Source organism: Arachis hypogaea, chromosome 4 (genome assembly GCF_003086295.3).
Source record: "Arachis hypogaea cultivar Tifrunner chromosome 4, arahy.Tifrunner.gnm2.J5K5, whole genome shotgun sequence".
In the NCBI taxonomy this organism is placed as follows: Eukaryota; Viridiplantae; Streptophyta; class Magnoliopsida; order Fabales; family Fabaceae; genus Arachis; species Arachis hypogaea.
In genome coordinates, this window is record NC_092039.1 from 78,137,720 (window position 1) to 78,156,770 (window position 19,051).

The 19,051-nt window shown below is 39.5% G+C and overlaps 1 non-coding gene across 1 annotated transcript; it reads right to left on the bottom strand.

The window, feature by feature from the left end:
* Nucleotides 1–17,252: 17,252 nt before the first annotated feature.
* On the bottom strand, nt 17,253–17,360 carry LOC112799335 (small nucleolar RNA R71). Its single transcript, XR_003200909.1, has one exon. It is a non-coding gene; the product is annotated as a small nucleolar RNA R71 (small nucleolar RNA).
* Nucleotides 17,361–19,051: the final 1,691 nt, after the last annotated feature.

Sequence of the window (19,051 nt, forward strand, 5' to 3'; positions counted from 1 at the left end):
CCAAAGAACTGGATGACTTGACTAGGCAGAGATTACCTCAAAAGAGACAAGATCCTGGAAAGTTCTCAATACCTTGTACCATAGGCACCATGACCTTTGAGAAGGCTCTGTGTGACCTAGGGTCAAGCATAAACCTCATGCCTCTCTCTGTAATGGAGAAGCTAGGGATCTTTGAGGTGCAAGCTGCAAGAATCTCACTAGAGATGGCAGACAATTCAAGAAAACAAGCTTATAGACTTGTAGAGGATGTTCTGGTAAAGGTTAAAGACCATTACATCCTTGCTGATTTCATAGTCCTGGAGACTGGGAAGTGCATGGATGAATCCATCATCCTTGGCAGACCCTTCCTAGCCACAGCAAAGGCTGTGATTGATGTAGACAGAGGAGAATTGATCATTCAAGTAAATGAAGAATCATTTGTGTTTAAGGCTCAAGGATATCCCTCTGTAACCATGGAGAGGAAGCATGAAGAGCTTCTCTCAAAACAGAGTCAATCAGAGCCCCCACAGTCAAACTCTAAGTTTGGTGTTGGGAGGCCACAACCAAATTCTAAGTTTTGTGTTGAACCCCCACATTCAAACTCTAAGTTTGGTGTTAGGAGGTTCCAACATTGCTCTGAACATCTGTGAGGCTCCATGAGAGCCCATTGTCAAGCTACTGACATTAAAGAAGCGCTTGTTGGGAGGCAACCCAATGTTACATTTATCTATTTCCCTTTGTTATTTTATGTCTTTTATAGGTTGATGATCATTGGAAGACACAAAATCAATTGAAAAAGCAAAAATAGAATGAAAAATAGAAAGAAAAATAGCACACCCTGGAGGAAAATCTGCTGGCGTTTAAATGCCAGTGAAGATAGCAGAATGGGCGTTTAATGCCCAGTCTGGCACCATTCTGGGCGTTTAACACTAGAAAGGGGCACCAGACTGGCGTTTAACGCCAGGAATGGGTAAGAAGCTGGTGTTAAACGTCAGAAATGGGCACCAGCCCGGCGTTTAACGCCAGGATTGGCAGAAGGCGCATTTTTGCTCGCCACTTGGTGCAGGGATGAATTATCCTTGACACCTCAAGATCTGTGGACCCCACAGGATCCCCACCTACCCCACCACTCTCTCTCTTCTTCACCCATTCACCAATCACCTCAACACCTCTTCCCCAAAAACCCCTCACCTATCAAATCCCACCATTCTCTTCACCACTCACATCTATCCTTCATAAAACCCCACCTACCTCACCATTCAAATTCAAATCACTTTCCCTCCTAAACCCACCCATATTGGCCGAACCCTACCCCTCTCTCCACCCCTATATAAACCCATCTTCACTCCTTCATTTTCACACAACCTACACACTACTCCTCCCCCTTGGCCGAAAAACAAAGCCACCTCCATCTCCTCTATTTCTTCTTCTTCTACTCTCTTCTTTCTTCTTTTGCTTGAGGACGAGCAAACCTTCTAAGTTTGGTGTGGTAAAAGCATTGCTTTTTGTTTTTCCAGAACCATTTATGGCATCTAAGGCCGGAGAAACCTCTAGAAAGAGGAAAGGGAAGGCAAAAGCTTCCACCTCCGAGTCATGGGAGATGGAGAGATTCATCTCAAGGGTGCATCAAGACCATTTCTATGAAGTTGTGGCCATGAAGAAGGTGATACCCGAGGTCCCTTTCAAACTCAAAAAGAGTGAATATCCGGAGATCCGACATGAGATCCGAAGAAGAGGTTGGGAATTTCTTACCAACCCCATTCAACAAGTCAGAATCTTAATGGTTCAAGAGTTCTATGCCAATGCATGGATCACCAAGAACCATGATCAAAGTGTGAACCCAGACCCAAAGAATTGGCTTACAATGGTTCGGGGGAAATGCTTAGATTTTAGTCCGGAAAATGTAAGGTTGGCATTCAACTTGCCCATGATGCAAGGAGATGAACACCCTTACACTAGAAGGGTCAACTTTGATCAAAGGTTGGATCAAGTCCTCATAGACATTTGTGAAGAGGGCGCTCAATGGAAGAGAGATTCAAGAGGGAAGCTGGTTCAACTATGAAGGCATGACCTCAAGCCCGTGGCTAGGGGATGGTTGGAGTTTATCCAGGGCTCAATCATTCCCACTAGCAACCGGTCCGAAGTTACTATAGACCGGGCTATCATGATTCATAGCATCATGATTAGAGAGGAAATAGAAGTTCATGAGGTTATATCCCAAGAACTTTATAAGGTGGCAGACAAGTCCTCTACCTTGGCAAGGTTAGCCTTCCCTCATCTCATTTATCACCTCTGTAATTTAGTTGGAGTTAGCATAGAGGGAGACATCCTCATTGATGAGGACAAGCCCATCACTAAGAAGAGGATGGAGCAAACGAGAGATCCCACTCATGGACATGAGGAAATTCCTCATCATGAAATACCTGAGATGCCTCAAGGGATGCACTTTCCTCCACAAAACTATTGGGAGCAAATCAACACCTCCCTAGGAGAATTGAGTTCCAACATGGGACAACTAAGGGTGGAGCACCAAGAACATTCCATCCTCCTCCATGAAATTAGAGAAGATCAAAGAATCATGAGAGAGGAGCAACAAAGGCAAGGAAGAGACATTGAGGAGCTCAAGCACTCCATAAGATCCTCAAGAGGAAGAACAAGCCGCCAACACTAAGTTGGACCCGTTCTTTAATCTCCTTGTTCTTTTATCTATGTTTGTGTCTTATTACATGATCATTAGTGTCTTAGTGTCTATGCCTTAAAGTTATGAATGTCATATGAATCCATCACCTTTCTTAAATGAAAAATGTTCTTAATTAAAAAAGAGAAGAATTGCATGAATTTTGAATTTTATAACAGATTAATTATTTTGATGTGGTGGCAAGACTTTGACTTCTGAATGTATGCTTGAACAGTGCATATGTCTTTTGAATTTGTTGTTCATGAATGTTGGCTCTTGAAAGAATGATGAAAAAGGAGACATGTTACTGAGGATCTGAAAAATCATAAAAATGATTCTTGAAGCAAGAAAAAGCAGTGAATACAATATATATATATATATATAATAATAATAATAAATAAATAATAATAAAACTATGATCCAAGGCAAAAAGAGTGTGCTTAAGAACCCTGGACACCTCTAATTGGAAACTCTAGCAAAGCTGAGTCACAATCTGAAAAGGTTCACCCAGTTATGTGTTTGTGGCATGTATGTATCCGGTGGTAATACTGGAAGACAGAGTGCTTTGGGCCACAGCCAGGACTCATAAAGTAGCTGTGTTCAAGAATCATCATACCTAACTAAGAGAATCAATAACACTGTCTGGATTCTGAGTTCCTATAGAAGCCAATCATTCTGAATTTCAAAGGATAAAGTGAGATGCCAAAACTGTTCAGAGGCAAAAAGCTAAAAGCCCCGCTCATCTAATTAATACTGATCTTCATAGATGTTTTTGGAATTCATTGCATATTCTCTTCTTTTTATCTTATTTGATTTTCAATTGCTTGGGGACAAGCAACAATTTAAGTTTGGTGTTGTGATGAGCGGACAATTTATACGCTTTTTGGCATTGTTTTTAGTATGTTTTTAGTATGTTTTAGTTAGTTTTTATTATATTTTTATTAGTTTTTAGTTAAAATTCACTTTTCTGGACTTTACTATGAGTTTGTGTGTTTTTCTGTGATTTTAGGTATTTTCTGGCTGAAATTGAGGGACCTGAGCAAAAATCTGATTCAGAGACTGAAAAGGACTGCAAATGCTGTTGGATTCTGACCTCCCTGCACTCGAAGTGGATTTTCTGGAGCTACAGAAGCCCAATTTGCACGCTCTTAATTGCGTTGGAAAGTAGACATCCTGGGCTTTCCTGCAATTAATAATAGTTTATACTTTGCCCGAGATTTGATGGCTCAAACAGGTGTTCCAAGTCAGCTCATGAATTCTGGCATTTAACGCCGGAACTGGCACAATAATGGGAGTTAAATGCCCAAACTGGCACAAAAGCTGGCGTTTAACTCCAAGAAAAGTCTCTACACATGAAAGCTTCAATGCTCAGCCCAAGCACACACCAAGTGGTCCCGGAAGTGGATTTTTATGTAATTTACTCATCTTTGTAAACCCTAAGCTACTAGTTCTCTACAAATAGGACCTTTTGCTATTGTATTTTTCATCTTTGGATCACTTTAGATCTTTTGATCATCTTTGGACATCTAGTTCTTAGATCATGGGGGCTGGCCATTCGGCCATGCCTAGACCTTGTTCTTATGTATTTTCAACGGTAGAGTTTCTACACGCCATAGATTAAGGTGTGGAGCTCTACTGTACCTCGAGTATTAACGCAATTACTATTGTTCTTCTATTTAATTTAGCTTATTCTTGTTCTAAGATATCACTTGTTCCTCAACTTGATGAATGTGATGATCCGTGACACTTATCATCATTCTCACCTATGAACGTGTGCCTGACAACCACCTCCGTTCTACCTTAGATTGAGTGGATATCTCTTGGATTCCTTAATCAAAATCTTCGTGGTATAAGCTAGAATTGATGGCGGCATTCTTGAGAATCCGAAAAGTCTAAACCTTGTCTGTGGTATTCCGAGTAGGATTTAAGGATTGAATGACTGTGACGAGCTTCAAACTCGCGATTGTGGGGCGTTAGTGACAGACGCAAAAGAATCACTGGATTCTATTCCGACATGATCGAGAATCGACAGATGAATAGCCGTGCTGTGACAGAGCGCGTTGAACATTTTCACTGTGAGGACGGGATTGTAGCCATTGATAACGGTGATGCCCAACATACAGCTTCCCATGGAAATGAGTAAGATGGATTGGATGAAGATAGTAGGAAAGCAAAGGGACGGAAGGGACAAAGCATCTCCATACGCTTATCTAAAATTCTCACAAATGAATTACATAAGTATCTCTATCTTTATTTTATGTTTTATTCATATTTTAGTCATTAATCCTCCATAACCATTTGAATCCGCCTGACTGAGATTTACAAGATGACCATAGCTTGCTTCATACCAACAATCTCCGTGGGATCGACCCTTACTCGCGTAAGGTTTATTACTTGGATGACCCGGTGCACTTGCTGGTTAGTTGTGCGAAGTTGTGATAAAGAGTTGAGATTGCAATTGAGCGTACCATGTTGATGGCGCCATTGATGATCACAATTTCGTGCACCACTTCTGTAAGAGTTTGATATAGAAATGAGATAGAAAAAGGACAGCGAACCAAGTAGCAGATCACCTGTCCCGAATAGAACCAGTAGAAGGGGCGTCCCTCCCTCTTACTGAGATCTCTGAAAACTTTTTGGATGAGCAACTCTTTGCCATCCAGGAAGTACCATGGTTTGCAGACATTGTAAACTACAAGGCTGTGAGATTCATACCCAAAGAGTATAGTAGGCAGCAATCAAAGAAATTGATCTGTACTATTTTTGGGATGAACCATATCTCTTCAAGAGATGAGCAGACGGAGTAATCCGTAGATGTGTGCCTAAAGAAGAAGCACAGAAGATCCTCTGGCATTGTCATGGATCACAGTATGGAGGACATTTTGGAAGTGAGCGAACAGCCACAAGAGTCCTCTAATGTGGCTTCTACTGGCCTACTCTCTATAAAGACTCCCGAGAGTTTGTACGTAATTGTGATAGTTGCCAAAGATCTGACAATCTGCCTCATAGTTATGCCATGCCTCAACAAGGGATCTTGAAGATTGAGTTGTTTGATGTATGGGATATTGACATTATGGGGCCTATCCCACCATCATACTCAAACATTTATATTCTGGTGGCAGTGGATTATGTATCCAAATGGGTGGAGGCTATTGCAACCCTACTAATGATACTAAGATAATGCTCATTTCTGCAATAAATAGCTTTACTCTACTATGGTTCGATATGGAGTTAGCCACAGGGTGGCAACTCCATATCATCCACAGACAAATGGGTAAGCTGAAGTCTCTAATAGAGAACTTAAAAGAATCCTGGAATAGACTGTGATTAACCGTAGAAGGGATTGGGCAAGAAGCTTGGATGATGCTCTGTGGGCATACAGAACAGCATTCAAGACGCCTATAGGGACCTTTCCATACCAGCTTGTGTATGGAAAAGCCTGTCACTTGCCAGTGGAACTGGAACACAAGGCCTACTGGGCAACCAGATTCCTAAACCTTGATGCCAAGTTAGCTGGAGAAAGACAATTGCTCCAGTTAAATGAGCTAGAGGAATTCAGACTCAATGCTTTCGAAAATAAAAAAATTTACAAAGAGAAAGCAAAAAGATGGCATGATAAGAAGCTGTCATCCAGAGTCTTTGAGCCAGGGCAGAAAGTTCTGGTGTTTAACTCTAGGCTCAGATTATTCCCCGAAAAGTTGAAATCTCGGTGGAGAGGACCATATGTGATTACAGGTGTGTCACCATATGGATATGTAAAGCTTCAGGATAATGACTCTAACAAAAAATTCATTGTTAATGGACAAAGAGTCAAACATTATCTTGAAGGAAATTTTGAGCAAGAATGCTTAAAACTGAGACTTGATTAAAGCTCAGTAATAGTCCAGCTAAAGACAATAAAGAAGCACTTGCTGGGAGGCAACCCAGCCATTAACAAAGCTTATTTGTTAATTAAATGATAATTTTACAGGTTCATATTAATTATCTTCAAGGTAAAATAGCAATTTCATGAGTTCACAGAGTTACAGAAGGATTCAGAGGATAAAACAGTAAAAAGAAGCTCACTGGTGCGAAAATGCTAGTAAAAGCTATTTTGGGTGTTAAACCCCCAAAAGAAGCATCTACTGGGCGTTTAAGGCCAGTAGGGATAGCCATTTGGGCGTTAAACGCCAGAATGGATACCATTATGGGCATTTAACACCAAATTTGCAGCATCCTGGGTGTTCAGAAAAATACCCAGTGATAAAGGATTTTCTGGCATTTAACGCCAGCCAGAAGCTACAGCTGGACGTTAAACGCCCAGGAGAAGCAACAAATGGGCGTTAAACGCCCAAAACATGCAGCAGTTGGGCGTTTAATGCCAGGATTGTGGGGAGAATGTAACTTCGTTTTCACTTCAAATTTGTTCCATTTTTCATGTTTCAATTCATGATTTCTTGCATAAACATATTACAAACTCTCATCTTTCAACTTCAATTTCGAAAAACTTTTAATCCTAAACATATTTCATAATTTTTCTTCAATTTCTTTTCAAACCTTTTTTCAAAACTCAATTATCTTTTTGAATTCTTTTCAAATCTTTTTAAATTCTTTTCAAATCTTTTTAAACTCATCATATCTTCTTTTCAAAATTCAGATTTATCTTTTTCAAATATCTTTCATAACTTTTCAATTTTAAATTACATCTTTTTCCTATCATACTTATCTTTTACAAATCTTATCTTCTATCATATCTTTTTCAAAAATATTCAAAAACCCACCCCCTTCCCTTTAAATCCACATTCGGCCTCCCTCATCTCCTCCACAATTCGAACTTGGCTCTCCCTCTATCCCTCTCCTTTCCTTTCTTTTGCTTGAGGACAAGCAAACCTCTATGTTTGGTGTGTTTATCTGTGATCACTAAACCAATACCCACTAAGATCATGGCTCCTAAGGGAAAACAAACCACTCCAAGAGGCAAGAAAGAGAATGTTCCAAAACCACTTTAGAATCAAGGGAAGTTCTTAACCAAAGAACATTCAGACCATTACTACAAAATAATGGGTTTAAGGTCAGTGATCCCAGAAGTTAAATTCGATCTAAAAGAAGACGAATATCCGAAGATCAAAGAGCAAATTCAAAATAAGAGCTGGGAAATCCTAGCTAATTCTGAAGCAAAGGTGGGAAGAAACATGGTTCAGGAATTCTACTCTAATCTGTGGCAAACAGACAGGCAGAGAATAGCCGGAACTGCCTTCTATGACTATCGAACTCTGGTCAAAGGGAAGATTATTCACCTCCACCCTGATAAAATAAGAGAGATCTTCAAGCTGCCTCAACTACAAGATGACCCAGACTCCTTTAATAGGAGAATGATGAGAACAAATAAGAACTTGGACGAAATTCTAGAGGATATATGCCTCCCTGGAACCACGTAGACAACCAACACAAAGGGTGTCCCAAACCAACTCAAAAGAGGAGATCTCAAACCAGTCGCCAGAGGCTGGCTGGACTTCATTGGGCGTTCTATACTGCCCACTAGCAACCGCTCTGAAATCACCATCAAAAGAGCAGTAATGATCCATTGCATTATGTTGGGAAAAGAAGTGGAACTTCATCAGCTGATTTCTTGTGAACTTTACACAATTACAAACAAGAACTCCAAAGATGCCAAATTGGCTTATCCAAGCTTAATCTCTATGATATGTAAAGACGCTGGGGTGAAGATGGGAGTAAATGAGTATATCTCAGTTGAGCAACCAATCACCAAAAATCAATGGAAGGACAATAAGTGCAGGATGACCCCATCAAAAGGAAAGCACAGGAGTTCCTCCCAAAAATCCCTCAAATTGAATACTGGGAGCGTCTTGAAGCATCTGTTATCAAGTTGCAAGAAGCTATGGACCAACTAAAGGAAGAACAGAAAAATCAAAATAGCATGCTTTGCAAACTGCTTGGGGAACAATAAGAGAAGGGCGTGAACTGAAGGAACTGAAGCATCAGAAGCTATCTCTTGAAGGGCCAAGCACCCCACAGACTAAAGGAGCATCCACTTCCCAAAATAAAGGTTGTTGAGTCCTAATCTTAGCCTTAACTCTGTGATAATTGTTCTTATTAGGAATTTACCTTAGAAGTTATATATGAGTAGCAGTAATTAGTATCTTTATTTTGATTTTATCTCTAATTAAGCTATAATTTATTTTTCTCATCATCATCAAACATGAATAAAATAGCAGATTTTTAGAATAAGGAGGCAATATTTTTTCGAGTTTTTAATAAGGAAAATTCTAATTATTTATATGTGGTGGCAATACTTTTTTGTCTTCTGAATGAATGCCTGAATAGTGCATAATTTTGATAGTGGAGTTTATGAATGTTAAATCTGTTGGCTCTTGAAGGAATGATGAACAAGAGAAATGTTATTGATTATCTGAAAACTCATGAAATTGATTCTTGAAGCAAGAAAAAGCAATGAAAAAAAAAGAAGAGAAGCAGAAAAAGCCAATAGCCCTTTAAACCAAAAGGCAAGGGAAAAAAGGATCCAAGGCTTTGAACATCAATGGAAAGGAGGGCCTAAAAGGAATAAAATCCTGGCCTAAGCGGCTAAATCAATCTGTCCCTAACCATGTGCTTGTGTCATGAAGGTCCAGGTGAAAAGCTTGAGACGGAGTGGTTAAAGTCGTGATCCAAAGTAAAAGAGTGTGCCTAAGAACTCTGGACACCTCTAACTGGGGACTTTAGCAAAGCTGAGTCACAATCTGAAAAGATTCACCCAGTTAAGTGTCTGTGGCATTTATGTATCGGTGGTAATACTGGAAAACAAAATACTTAGGGTCACAGCCAAGACTCATAAATAACTGTGTTCAAGAATCAACATACTGAAATAGGAGAACCAATAACATTATCGGAATTTTGAGTTCCTATGGATGCCAATCATTCTGAATTTCAAAGGATAAAGTGAGACGCCAAAACTGTTCAGAAGCAAAAAGCTACTAGTCCCGCTCATCTAATTAGAATCTGAGCTTCACTTAAAACTCTGAGATATTATTGCTTCTTGATTTCTTTTTATCCTATTTTATTTATCTAGTTGCTTGGGGACAAGCAACAGTTTAAATTTGGTGTTGTGATGAGTGGATATTTTATACACTTTTTGGAGGTAATTTCATGCAGTTTTTAGTATATTTTAGTTAAATTTTAGTATGTTTTTATTAGTTTTTAGGCAAAATTCATATTTCTGGACTTTACTATGAGTTTGTGTGTTTTTCTGTGATTTCAGGTATTTTCTGGCTGAAATTGAGGGAGCTGAGCAAAAATCTGATTTAGGTTGAAAAAGGATTACTGATGTTGTTGGATTCTGACCTCCCTGCACTCGGAATGAATTTTTTGGAGCTACAGAAGTCCAATTGGCGCGCTCTTAATTGTGTTGGAAAGTAGACATCCCGGGCTTTCCAGAAATATATAATAGTCCATACTTTTCTCGAAGATAAATGACGTAAACTGGCGTTTAACGCCAGTTCTATGTTCCATTCTAGCGTTAAACGCCAGAAACAGGTTACAAGTTGGAGTTAAATGCCCAAAACAGGTTACAACCTGGTGTTTAACTCCAGAAATAGCCCAGGCACGTAAAAAGCTCAAGTCTCAGCCCCAGCACACACCAAGTGGGCCCCAGAAGTAGATTTCTGCACTATCTATCTCAATTTACTCATTTTCTGTAAACCTAGGTTACTAGTTTAGTATTTAAACAACTTTTAGAGATTTATTTTAGACCTCATGACATTTTTAGATCTGAACTTTATACTCTTTAACAATATGAGTCTCTAAACTCCATTGTTAGGGGTGAGGAGCTCTGCTGTGTCTCGATGGATTAATGCAATTATTTCTATTTTCTATTCAAACACGCTTGTTTCCAACTAAGATATTCATTCGCACTTCAATATGATGAATGTGATGATCCATGACACTCATTACCATTCTCAATCTAGGAATGCATGCCTGACAACCACCTCCGTTCTACCTTAGATTGAATGAGTATCTCTTGGATTCCTTAATCAGAGTCTTCGTGTTATAAGCTAGAATCTATTGGCAGCATTCTTGAGAATCCGAAAAGTCTAAACCTTGTCTATGGTATTCCGAGTAGGATTCAAGGATTAAATGACTGTGACGAGCTTCAAACTCACAAGGGTTGGGTGTAGTGACAGACGCAAAAGGATCAATGGATCCTATTCCAGCATGAGTGAGAACCGACAAATGATTAGCCGTGCGGTGACAACGCACCTGGACCATTTTCACTGAGAGGACGGATGGTAGCCATTGACAACGGCGATCCACCAACACACAGCTTGCCATAGGGGAAACCTTGCGTGCATGAAGATGAAGACAGGGGAAAAGCAGAGATTCAGAAGATAAAGCATCTCCAAAACTCTAACATATTCTCCATTATTGCATAACAAGTATTATTAAATCCATGCTTTTTATTTACTACCAATCAAAACTGAGAATTATCATTATCCTGACTAAGAGTTACAAGATAACCATAGCTTGCTTTAAGCCAACAATCTCCGTGGGATTCGACCCGTACTCACGTAAGGTATTACTTGGATGACCCAGTGCACTTGCTGGTAAGCGGTACGAGTTGTGAAAAGTGTGATTTATAATTTCATGCACCAAAGAACCCACAAGCAAAGATGTGAAAAGAAATAAAACATATATGGGCTATGATAACCCGAATTCACTATCCACATATAATGAATCCGTTCTTTGGCAAGCGCACCAAATTGTCGTCAAGTAATAACCCAGAATAGAGTGGGATCATATCCACAGAGATTAATTGGATTAAGCAAGCAATAGTTGATTTATTATCCTAGTTAGACGATTCATAATTGTGATGATAAGCAACAAGAAAAGTAAATGACATGAAAGTAAAGGAAAGCAATAAAGTGCAAGAAAGTAAATGGCAAGGAAAGTAAAGTACAAGAAAGTAAAGTGCTGAAAATGTAAAGTGCAGAAAATGTAAATAACCACAAAGTAAATAAAAGAAAGAAAGATAAAATAAATATTGGGATCAAGAGATATTGCATTCTCCGGATTAATTGATTTCATCTCATCTTCAATCATGCAACTCATTGACTTCTTGACAATCATGATTGATTGAGCCCCAATTCCTTGGTGACTCAATCTCTCAAATCTTGATCAATAGCCAATTCCTTGGTCTAATTGCTCATGAGAAAAGATGAAGCTTGTTCCTTGATTATACCACACATCCTCATATGTCCAAGTAGAGGGAGGATTATATGTCACCATATCGAAACACCAAAACCCAGATACTACTCAAGTATGAGAAAGGATTTCAAGCATGGTTTTATGATTCCTCTTCCAAGGTTCCTATAAAACCCAAATACATTCAATCTCTTTTCCAAGATAATTGAATGCTAGAATGAAGAACAAAATCCCTTCTAGTAAATCAAAGAGAGATCAAGAAAAGAAGAAGAATAAAAAAATCAATTTATTGAAAAACAATAGAGCTCTCTTTCCCAATGGAAAGAGTTAGTAATTCATAACTAAAATATTTACAAGTAAGAAAATGGAAGAGGAGAAGCGAATGGTGGGAAGGAGGGTCCGAAGACTCACTCCTCCAAATGTGTCCAGCCTAATAGATAGCTCTCTAATTCTATGAAACTAAGGCCTTTATATAGGCTCTCCTAAATTACAAACTTAAATGAAATTAAAAGAAAATTACAATAAAATAAAAATAAACTGTTCTAGATGCTTCTTGTGGCCTTGATTGGTTGACAATTGTGGCTTGAATGAGAGTTGGAATTGGCTTGGTTGAAGGTTGGAGGCTGCAGGGAGAAGTTGGCGTGTGATTCCAAGTGCCACTCCCACTTGATTTTGCCCTTTGGAGTATGACCCACTTTACAATGTTGAAAGTATGGAGTTGGTTTGACCTCAAAATGAATGTCTACTATAAAGTGTTTATATTGTTGGAAAGCCCTGGATGGATAATGGAGAGATTGAACAGGATGTAAATCATAGGATCCAAGCAGGTTGGTCAAAATGGCGGAGTGCATCTGGTTTTATATGCGACAAAAAAGTGCCTTTAAAACTTAAAGGTAAATTCTATCGCACCGCTATAAGACCGGTTATGTTGTATGGTACGAAGTGTTGGGTGGCTAAAGAGGAGCACGAGCATAAGTTGAGTGTGGCAGACATGAAGATGTTGAGATGGATGAGTGGTCATACGCGATTGGATAAAATAAGAAATGAAGATATAAGGGAGAGAGTTGGAGTAGCACCCATTGTGGAAAAGATGGTTGAATCGCGTCTCAGGTGGTTTGGACATGTGAGAAGAAGACCGATAGAACATCCAGTCAGGAGGGTGGATGAGATGGAAGATGGACAAAGGGCAAAAGGCAGAGGAAGACCTAAGAAGACTATCTAGGAGGTGGTCAAACGAGATCTATGATTCATGAAAACTTGTCTCTCAACAAATTTCCCTTCGGCAAGTATACCGAATTGTCGTTAAGTAATAACTCACAAAAGAGTGAGGTCGAATCCCACAGAGATTAACAGATTAAGCAATCAATGGTTAATTGATTATCATAGTTAGATGAATCATATTGGAGTGATAAGTAACAAGGAAATATAAATGGCATAAAAGTAAAGAAAGCAATAACGTGCAGAAAATAAAAGGGCAAGAAAAGTAAATGTAAGAACTAAAATTAAAATGAACATTGGGATCAAGAGATATTGCAATCCTCTGGATCAAGTTCATTCTCATCTCTTCCTCAATCAATGCATTCATTGATCTCCTTGGCAATCTTAAGTGATTGGATCCCAATTCCTTGGCAATCCAATCTCTCTAAGCTTGAACAATTGCCCAATTCCTTGATTTAATTGTGATGAGCGGATAATTTGTACGCTTTTTGGCATTGTTTTTAGTATGATCTAGTTAGTTTTTAGTATGTTTTCATTAGTTTTTAGTTAAAATTCACTTTTCTGGACTTTACTATGAGTTTGTGTGTTTTTCTGTGATTTCAGGTATTTTCTGGCTGAAATTGAGGGACCTGAGCAAAAATCTGATTCAGAGACTAAAAAGGACTGCAGATGCTGTTGGATTCTGACCTCCCTGCACTCGAAGTGGATTTTCTGGAGCTACAGAAGCCCAATTGGCGCGCTCTCAACGGCGTTGGAAAGTAGACATCCTGGGCTTTCCAGCAATATATGATAGTCCATACTTTGCTCAAGATTTGATGGTCCAAACCGGCGTTCAAAGTCACCTTCAAGATTTCCAGCGTTAAACGCCGGAACTGGCACCCAAATGGGAGTTAAACGCCCAAACTGGCACTAAAGCTGGCGTTTAACTCCAAGAAGAGTCTCTACACGAAAATGCTTCATTGCTCAGCCCAAGCACACACCAAGTGGGCCCGGAAATGGATTTTTATGTCATTTACTCATCTTTGTAAACCTTAGGCTACTAGTTCTCTATAAGTAGGACCTTTTACTATTGTATTGGTAGACTTTGGTAGCTATCTTCATTTTATGCTATCTTAGATCATTGGGAGGCTAGCCATTCGGCCATGCCTAGACCATGTTCTTATGTATTTTCAACGGTGGAGTTTCTACACACCATAGATTAAGGTGTGGAGCTCTGCTGTACCTCGAGTATTAATGCAATTACTATTGTTCTTCCATTCAATTCCGCTTGTTCTTGTTCTAAGATATCACTTGTTCTTCAACTTGATGAATGTGATGATCCGTGACACTCATCATCATTCTCACCTATGAACGTGTGACTGACAACCACCTCCGTTCTACCTTAGATTGGGTGAATATCTCTTGGATTCCTGATTGCACGATGCATGGTTGATCGCCTGACAACCGAGTGCTCGTCTGACAAACGAGCCAACCATTCCATGAGATCAGAGTCTTCGTGGTATAGGCTAGAACTGATGGCGGCATTCAAGAGAATCCGGAAGGTCTAACCTTGTCTGTGGTATTCTGATTAGGATTCAATGATTGAATGACTGTGACGTTCTTCAAACTCCTAGCAGGCGGGGCGTTAGTGACAGACGCAAAAGAATCGATGGATTCTATTCCGGCCTGACCGAGAACCGACAGATGATTACCCATGCTGTGACAGAGCATAGGCAGCGTTTTCACTGAGAGGATGGGAGGTAGCCATTGACAACGGTGAAACCCTACATAAGCTTGCCATGGAAAGGAGTAAGAAGGATTGGATGAAGACAGTAGGAAAGCAGAGAGACGGAAGGGAAGGCATCTTCATGCGCTTATCTGAAGTTCCTACCAATGAATTACATAAGTACCTTTATCTTTACCTTTGTGTTATTTTCGTTCATCATCATATCCATTTGAGTTTGCCTGACTAAGATTTACAAGATGACCATAGCTTGCTTCATACTAACAATCTCCGTGGGATCGACCCTTACTCGCGTAAGGTTTATTACTTGGACGACCCAGTGCACTTGCTGGTTAGTTGTGCGAAGTTGTGTAATGCCATGGTATTGAACACCAAGTTTTTGGGGTTCATGACCGGGGATTATGAGAGTTGTGAAAAGTATTGTTCACAATTTCGCGCTACCAAGTTTTTGGCGCCGTTGCCGGGGATTGTTGAGTTTGGACAACTGACGGTTCATCTTGTTGCTTAGATTAGGTATTTTTTTTCAGAGTTCTTAAGAATGAATTCTAGTGTTTCAAGGTGATGTTCTTATCATCACCAAAGCTGATTGATCTTCATCAATTTAGCTCTTGAATGCAGTGTTCTGCTGAAGCTTGGCTGACCATGTCTAATTCCTTTAGACTGAAGCTTTAGACTAACATTGCATGATTCCTGGGATTCTCATTAAGAATTTTGATATCTTTTTCCACTTAATTTTCGAAAAACACAAAAAAATCAAAAAAATCATAAAATAAAAAAAAAATTTCCTGTTTGAGTCTAGTGTCTCATGTTAAGTTTGGTGTCAATTGCATACATTCATTCATGTGTTCTTAAGGATCTTCAAATAATTCTTGATGATTTCTTACTCTGATCTTTGAATTCTCTTGACTTGAGTGTTTTATGTGTCTCATATGCATTCTCATCAGTATCAGTAGTATACAAACTGCTAAGTTTGGTGTCTTGCATGCATAGTTATTTGATTCTTGCTGCATTTTGATTTTTCCTTATTATTAAAAATCCAAAAATATTTTTTATTTGTGTCTTCTCAAGCCAATACTACAGAGAAATTAAAGATTCAGAACATACAGCAGAGGAATTACACAGAAAAGCTGGGCGTTCAAAACGCCCAGTGAAGAAAGACAGACTGGCGTTTAAACGCCAGCCAGGGTACCTGGTTGGGCGTTTAACGCCCAAAAGGGTATAGTTTTGGGCGTTAAACGCCAGAATGTGCACCATTCTGGGCGTTTAACGCCAGGATGGCCCAAGGGGGAAGATTCTGTTTTCAAATCAATTTTTTTTGCAGTTTTCAAAGTTTTTCAAATTCAAATCTTTTTCAAATCATATCTTTTCAATCAAATCTCTTTCAAATTTAATTTCTTTCTTTTTTCAAAGATACTTGCTACCAATTAATGATTTGATTCAACATTTCAAGTATGTTGCCTTTTCTGTTGAGAAAGGTTTAATGTTAGAATCATATCTTTTCTTGTTAGTCAAGTTTTTAATTTTCAAAATCAAATCTTTTTAAAATGTTTTTCAAATCATATCTTCTTAACCACATCTTTTTCAAAATAGTTTTCAATCAAATCTTTTTAATTTCTAATTTCAAAATCTTTTTCAAAAATCACTTGATCTCTTTCTCACTCTTGGTTTTCGAAAATTTATTAGTATTTTTCAAAATATTTTCAAAATTTTTACTTAATTTTCGAAAATTACTTCCCTCCTTCTCACATCCTTCTATTTATGGACTAACACTATCCCTTAATGCAAAATTCGAACTCCATCTTCTTTGATAAGTTCGAATTTTCTACTTCTGTCTTCTACTCTTCTTTTCCTCTAACACTTTAAGGAATCTCTATACTGTGACATAGAGGATTCCACATTTCTTGTTCTCTTCTCTTTCTTATGAGCAGGAGCAGAGACAAAAACATTCTTGTTGAGGCTGATCCTGAACCTGAAAGGACCTTGAAGAGAAAGCTAAGAGAAGCCAAAGCACAACTCTCTTTCGAGGACCTGACCAAATTCTTCAAAGAAAAAGAACACATGGCAGCCGAAAACAACAATGCCAACAATGCAAGGAAGGTGCTGGGTGACTTTACTGCACCCACTTCCGACTTCTATGGGAGAAGCATCTCTATCCCTGCCATTAGAGCAAACAACTTTGAGCTTAAGCCTCAATTAGTTTCTCTAATGCAACAAAATTGCAAGTTCCATGGACTCCCATTGGAAGATCCTCATCAGTTCTTAGCTGAGTTCTTGCAAATCTGTGACACTGTCAAGACTAATGGGGTTGACCCTGAGGTCTACAGACTTATGCTATTCCCTTTTGCTGTAAGAGACAGAGCTAGAACATGGTTGGACTCTCAACCTAAAGAAAGCCTGGACTCTTGGGAGAAGCTAGTCAATGCCTTCTTGGCAAAGTTCTTTCCACCTCAAAAATTGAGTAAGCTTAGAGTGGAAGTCCAAACCTTCAGACAGAAGGAAGGAGAATCCCTCTATGAAGCTTGGGAAAGATACAAACAATTAATCAGAAAGTGTCCTTCTGATATGCTTTCTGAATGGAGCATCATAGGTATTTTCTATGATGGTCTCTCTGAACTATCCAAGATGTCTTTGGATAGCTCTGCAGGAGGATCTCTTCATCTGAAGAAGACGCCTACTGAAGCTCAAGAACTGATTGAAATGGTTGCAAATAACCAATTCATGTATACTTCTGAAAGAAATCCTGTGAACAATGGGACTAGTCAGAAGAAAGGAGTTCTTGAGATTGACACTCTGAATGCCATATTGGCTCAGAATAAAATATTGACTCAACAAGTCAATATGATTTCTCAAAGTCTGTCTGGAATGCAAAATGCACCAAGCAGTACTAAGGAGGCTTCATCTGAGGAAGAAGCTTATGATCCTGAGAACCCTTTAATGGAAGAGGTGAATTACATGGGAGAACCCTATGGACACACCTATAATCCTTCATGGAGAAATCATCCAAATTTTTCATGGAAGGATCAACAGAGACCCCAACAAGGTTTCAACAACAATAATGGTGGAAGAAACAGGTTTAGCAATAGCAAGCCTTTTCCATCATCTTCTCAGCGACAGACAGAGAGTTCTAAGCAGAATAACTCTGACTTAGCAACCATGGTCTCTGATCTAATCAAAACCACTCAAAGTTTCATGACTGAAACAAGGTCCTCCATTAGAAATTTGGAGGCACAAGTGGGTCAGCTGAGCAAGAAAATTACTGAACTCCCTCCTAGTACTCTCCCAAGCAATACAGAAGAAAATCCAAAAGGAGAGTGCAAGGCCATCAACATGGCCGAATTTTGGGAGGAAGAAGAGGCAGTGAACGCCACTGAGGAAGGCCTCACTGGGTGTCCACTGGCCTCCAATGAGTTCCCTAATGAGGAACCATGGGAATCTGAGGCTCAAACTGAGACCATAGAGATTCCATTGGACTTACTTCTGCCATTCATAAGCTCTGATGAGTATTCTTCCTCTGAAGAGGATGAGTATGTCACTGAAGAGCAAGTTGCTAAATACCTTGGAGCAATCATGAAGCTGAATGACAAGTTATTTGGAAATGAGACTTGGGAGGATGAACCCCCTTTGCTCACCAAAGAACTGGATGACTTGTCTAGGCAGAAACTGCCTCAAAAGAAACAGGATCCTGGGAAGTTTTCAATACCTTGTACCATAGGCACCATGACCTTCAAGAAGGCCTTGTGTGACTTAGGGTCAAGTGTAAACCTCATGCCTCTCTCTGTAATGGAGAAGTTAGGGATCTTTGAGGTGCAAGCTGCAAAAATCTCACTAGAGATGGCAGACAATTCAAGAAAACAAGCCCATGGACTTGTAGAGGATGTTCTGGTAAAGATTGGAGACCATTACATCCCTACTGATTTCATAGTCCTAGAGACTGGGAAGTGCATGGATGAATCCATCATCCTTGGCAGACCCTTCCTAGCCACAGCAAAGGCTGTGATTGATGTTGATAGAGGAGAGTTGATCATTCAAGTGAATGAAGAATCCTTGATGTTTAAGGCCCAAGGATATCCCTCTGTCATCATGGAGAGGAAGCATGAAGAGCTTCTCTCAAAGCAGAGCCAAACAGAGCCCCCACAGTCAAACTCTAAGTTTGGTGTTGGGAGGCCACAACCAAACTCTAAGTTTGGTGTTGAACCCCCACATTCAAACTCTAAGTTTGGTGTTGGGAGGTTCCAACATGGCTCTGAGCATTTCTGAGG